Genomic DNA, 6,000 nt, shown 5'->3' on the forward strand with positions numbered 1-6,000 from the left:
AATAACATAAAGTTACTTATGTAATTCATTGGTGGGAATTTCAGATAAGCATTTGGAGATGCTTTGTTGCTTCTGAACTTCTGCTTTCCTATTGTCTTCTTCCAATCATGTGTGCTCCCTTCCATGGCAAGCTGTATGATCCTCTCGGATGAAAAATACCAGGTACGATCTCTGCACCGCTAATCAACTGTCAGATTTTTTGTCTCGGATTAAAAATACCAAGTACAGCTACCGCATGGCTAATCATCTGTCGGTTCTCGCTAGCGTCGGAATAGTACCCTTGTCCTTTTTCACACTGTCACTGCGCCCAACATTCGCATGTTTGAAGCTTGTCATAGTCATCCCTTCCCAGATCCTACTCGGAATACCACAGACAAGGTTTAGACTTTTCGGATCTCAGGAATGGCTACCAATTGGTTCTAGCCTATACCACGAATATCCTAATCTTATGGAGTCAGTTCGTGTATTAGAGACCCAAGAGATACGCACCAATGACTACGTTGAGCTCAGATAGAACGGGAGTGGTTGTCAGGCACGCGTTCATAGGTTTGAGAATAATGATAAGTGCCACGGATCATCATATTCTCTATATTAAAGTACGAGTAAGTATCTTAGAATAGAATCAAGCATGATTGAATAGAAAACAGTAGTAATTGCATTAATTCATGAAGAACAACAGAGCTCCACACCTTAATCTATGGGGTTTAGAAACTACACCGTAGAAAATACATAAGTGAAAGTAGTCTAAGCATGGCCGTGTGGCCAGCCTCCAATGTCTAAGGACTAAACATCCAGAGATGATAAAGTATGATAAAGTCTGCAAATACAATAGTAAAAAATGCTATTTATATTAAACTAGTAACCTAGGTTTACAGAAAATAAGTAACTAAGTGCAGATAGTGTAGAAATCCACTTCCGGGGCCCACTTGGTTTGTGCTTGGGATGAGCATTGAAGCTTTCACGTGCATAGGCCATTCTTGGAGTTAAACACTAGCTTGGGTGCCAGTTTGGGCGTTTAACTCCAGTTCTGGTGCCAGTTCTGGCATTTTACTCAAGAAAAGGGTCTTAGGTGGGCGTTTGGACGCCAGTTTGGGCCATCAAATCTCGGACGAAGTATAGACTATTATATATTCCTGGAAAGCCCAAGATGTCTACTTTCCAAGGAAATTGAGAGCACGCCAAATGGGCTTTTGTAGCTCAAAAAAATCCACTTCGAGTACAAGAGGGTCAGAATCCAACAGCATCTGCAGTCCTTTTTCAGCCTCTGAATCAGATTTTTGCTCAGGTCCCTCAATTTCAGCCAGAAAATACCTGAAATCAAAGAAAAACACACAAACTCATAGTAAAGTCCAGAAATGTGATTTTTTCATAAAAACTAATAAAAATATAATAAAAAGTAACTAAAACATACTAAAAACTATGTAAAAATAATGCCGAAAAGGGTATAAATTATCCACTCATCAGTCGGCCAGTAAAAACCAGCTCGGAGTACCTTTTTGGAAAGAGCTTGTGCCCCAAGGTGGTTGCCGCACGTGCCATTGTGAACTTCCTCTAAGACTTCCTTTGTAGCGGAAGTCGGGACGCATTTTAGGAGGGGTGTAGAGATTCCTCTCCGATATAGGACGTCGTGCACTATGGTGTAGTACTGTGCTTCTCGTACTAGCTTTTTTGTCTTCTTTTTATCTCCGGGGAGTGTTTCAAACTTGAGGTAGTTGATTATGGGAGTCATCCACCCTTGGTTCTGACTTGATATGGTTTGGACCTTCTCTTCCTCCGAGGTTGACGGATTTTGCATTGTTTCTTGGATGAGGCTTCTATTATTGCCCCCGGTTTGGTGTTGGTAAGTTTTCAAAGTGCGTCAGCTCGGGCATTTTGTTCACGAGGTATATGATGGATCTCGTATCCCATGAATTTTCCGAGCTATTCCTTGGTCTTGTCTAAGTATTTCTTCATGGTGAGATCCTTGGTCTGGTAGCTCCCTTCTATTTGTGAGGTGACTACTTGCGAGTCGCTAAATATGATAAGCTTTTGAGCTACAATTTCCCTAGCCAGTTTCAAACCAGCCAGTAGGGCCTCATACGTGGCTTGGTTATTTGAGGCAGGAAACTCGAACCTTAAGGAGAGTTCGAGTTGAGTTCCCTAGTCACTTTCTAAGATGACACCCACTCCACTCCCAGCTTTGTTCGATGAGCCCTCAACGTAGAGGTTCCAATTAGTGGGGGTGCCTGGGGTATCGGTGTATTCTGCAACGAAGTCAGCTAAGTATTGAGACTTGATGGCAGTACGAGCTTCATACTTAAGGTCAAATTCAGACAACTCAATAGCCCACTGTAGGATTCTTTCAGCTAAGTCGGTTTTCTGTAAGATACTTTTTATGGGTTAGTTGGTCCGTATTCTGATTGTGTGGGCCTGAACGTATGGTCAGAGTCACCGGGAGGTAAATATAAGGGCGTAGGTGATCTTCTCTATCTTTTGGTAGTTTAGTTCAGCCCCTTGCAGAGCCTTACTGATGAAGTAAATGGGTTGTTGGCCATTCTCGTCTTCACGGACTAGGGCTGAGGCTATCGTCCGACTTTCCACGGCGAGGTATAGGATCAGTGCTTCTCCTTACCGGGGTTGAGTTAGGATGGGTGGCTACCCTAGGAATGTCTTGAAGTCCTAGAAGGCTTGTTCACATTCTGGGGTCCATTCAAACCTCCTTCCTTTCCTTAATGTTGCATAGAAAGAGAGGGATTTCAAGGCCGACCCGGCTAGGAATCTAGACAGGGCTGCTAATCTTCCATTTAGTTGTTGTACCTCTTTAACACAGGTCGGGCTTTTCATGTTGAGTATGGCTTGGCATTTATCTGAGTTTGCATCAATTCCTCTCTGGGTGAGCATGAAGCCCAAGAATTTGCCAGCTTCTACCGTGAAAGTGCACTTTGTGGGATTTAGTCTCATCCCATCCTTTCTTATGGTTTCGAACACTTCGTCTAGGTCAGGTAGTAGCGCTTCTTCTCTTTGTGTCTTTACCAACATGTCATCCACGTAGACCTCCATCAGCTTTCCGATGTGGTTAGCAAAAACTTTGTTCATCAACCTCTGGTATGTAGCCCCTGAATTTTTAAGTCCGAATGGTATGACTATAGAGTAGTAGTTTGCCCTTGGGTTTAGGAATAAGGTTTTCTCTTGGTCGGGTTGATACATCGGGATTTGGTTGTACCCCGAGTAACCGTCCATGAAGGAAAGGTACTGGTATCCTGATGAGGCGTCGACTAGGGTGTCCATATTTGGGAGTGGGTAGGGATCCTTTGGGCAGGCTTTGTTGAGGTCGGTGTCATCAGTGCACATCCGCCACTTTCAATTTGACTTTTTGACCAATACGACATTGGCCAGCCATAATGGGTACTTGACCTCCCTTATGAACCCCACCTCTAGTAAGACCTGTACCTGTTCTTCCACGGCTTGCGATCTCTTTGGGCCGAGCTTTCGGCGCTTCTATTGTACTGGTCAAGATCCTGGGTATACTGCCAGTTTGTGGCACAATAGTCCGGGATCTATGCCGGGCATGTCTGTAGCCTTCCAAGCGAAGAGATCGGAGTTGTCCTTTAGGAACTTTATAAGCAGCTCTTTTAGGTCTCCTTTTAGATTTGCCCCTATTTTTATTATTTTGTCTTGAGTATCTCCGATCTGAACTTCTTCGGTCTCGCCTTTTGGTTGGGGACGAAGTTCTTCATGAGCTCGGGTTCCCTCGAGTTCAATAGTGTTGGTTTCTTTTCCTCTGGGGTCGCCTTTAAGGCTCAAACTTTCGTTGTAACAACGTCGCGCGAGTCTTTGGTCTCCCTTTATGGTGGCGATCCCTTATGGAGTTGGGAACTTCATACATAGGTGTGGAGTGGAGACTACCACCGCGACCTGATCTAGCGTTGTCCGACCTATGAGGGCCTTGTACGCGGAGCTTACGTCGACTACGATGTAGTCTATACTTAGCGTTCTAGACCACGTTCCTTTTTCGAAGGTTGTGTGCAGTGCGATGTACCCAAGTGGTTGGATTGGGGTGTCTCCGAGCACAAATAGGCTATTAGGATATGCCCTGAGTTCTGTTTCTTGTAGGCCGAGGTTGTTGATGACTTTCATTATTTACCTCTTTTTCTTATCTAAAAGGACCATAAAAAGAGCATAATCTCATTGAATCAATGCAATTTCATGAACCAAATGATAGATATTATGGTACATTGCTTTGAAATAGGGTTGTGTTGAATTTCAGGTAAAAAGAGCAACAAAAAGGGAAGAAAACAACAAATAAGCCAAGGCATGTAAAGTTGGGCATGCCACTTGGAACAAACGCCATGAAAGTGTATGGGCGTGGTACGCCAGCATCAGGGCGTGGCACGTCAGTTGCAATTTCCAGAGAAGAATCCTTGAAGCCTTAACAAGGGCGTGGCACGCCAGGAGCCAGGCGTGGCATGCCAGTTACATTTTCCAGAGAGCAAGGTTGAAGGCCACAAAGGGGGGCGTGGCACGCCAGGCTAGGCGTGGCACGCCAACCCCATCACACACCCTAGGCGTGCCACTTGAACTTGTGGGCGTGTCATGACAGTGCACTAATTTAGAATGGGGATACATTGGGCGTGCCGCTTGGTATCGAAGGCGTGGCACGCCAACTATCAACCAATACTTGGGCGTTCCACTTGGGAACCTAGGCATGGCACACCAGGCCTGAAGGAGTGCAAACCAACATGGGCGTGCCACTTGAACACCAAGGCGTGGCACGCCAGTACAAATTTCCAGAGGAGGAGGCAAAGATTCAAGTCCTGGGCATGCCACTTGGTGTTGAAGGCGTGGCACGCCAAATACCAATCTTGACTTAGGCGTGCCACTTGAATCTTAGGCGTGGCACGCCAATGCTTGAAGAGGCCTAACCACTTACTTTGCGTGCCATTTGGTGTCGAAGGCTGGCACGCCAGCCTCATCAACCAAAGAAGAAGAAGACTGGGCGTGCCACTTGAGCTTTAAGGCGTGGCACGCCAAGGCCAGATAACCCTGGGTGTGCCACTTGAATGCTGGGAGTGGCACGCCAGCTACTGGGACAAGGAGACCATGCACACAATAGGCATTGCACGCCAGCCACTTGAATACATAGGCATTGCACGCCACTTGCTGGGCGTGGCACGCTAGCTATGTTTTCCAGAGAAGTAGAAAAGAGGCTTACCATGGGCGTGGCACGCCACTTACTGGGCGTGGCACGCCAGTACAAATTTCCAGAGAGGATGAATGAAGAGCACACTATGGGCGTGGCACGCCAGACCCTAGGCGTGCCATGCCAGTTCAAAAGTCCAGAGAAGAGGAGCAAGAGGGAAGAGCCTGGGTGTGACACTTGAGCTCAAAGGCGTGGCACGCCAGGCTAACCAATATTGAGAAGACCCTAGGCGTGCCACTTGGGTTCGAAGGCATGGCACGCTAGGGAGGTTAAAGCAGGAGGCGTGCCACTTGAGGAGTTGGGCGTGGCGCCTCAAGCCAAACTTAGTGGCTAGGCATGGCACGCCACTCAGATGCCAGCCACACGCCAAGCTTGTGGAGTCATGTTTATTGAGTTTTCTTTCCCTCCAGCTGTAATTTTCTTTCTCTTTTGTTTCTTAATTCTAGTGATAGGAGCAGTATAAATAATCCTTAGAAGTACTGAAAAAGGGGCTGGTTGTCAAGTAGTGGAGTTAGCTTTTGGATTTACAAGTTTTAGTTTTACTTTTCACTTCATCTCTCCCATCTCTTATACTTTTCTCTAAGCTCTGAGCAGCTAAACTCCCTCTCATTGGGAGAGGGAGCTCTATTGTACTTGATGGATTAATGATAGTGAATTTCTTCTTCTCTTCATTTTCTCTTTGATTTGATAGAAGGAATTTTGTTCTTCATGCTAGTATTCAATCATCTTGGGAAAGAGGTTGAATAAAAATTGGGTTTCATGGGAGCCTTGGAAAAGGAAACATGAAATCATACTTGAAATCACTTCTCACAATTGAGTAC

Source organism: Arachis ipaensis, chromosome B5 (genome assembly GCF_059453495.1).
Source record: "Arachis ipaensis isolate K30076 ecotype BB chromosome B5, ASM5945349v1, whole genome shotgun sequence".
Lineage (NCBI taxonomy): Eukaryota > Viridiplantae > Streptophyta > Magnoliopsida > Fabales > Fabaceae > Arachis > Arachis ipaensis.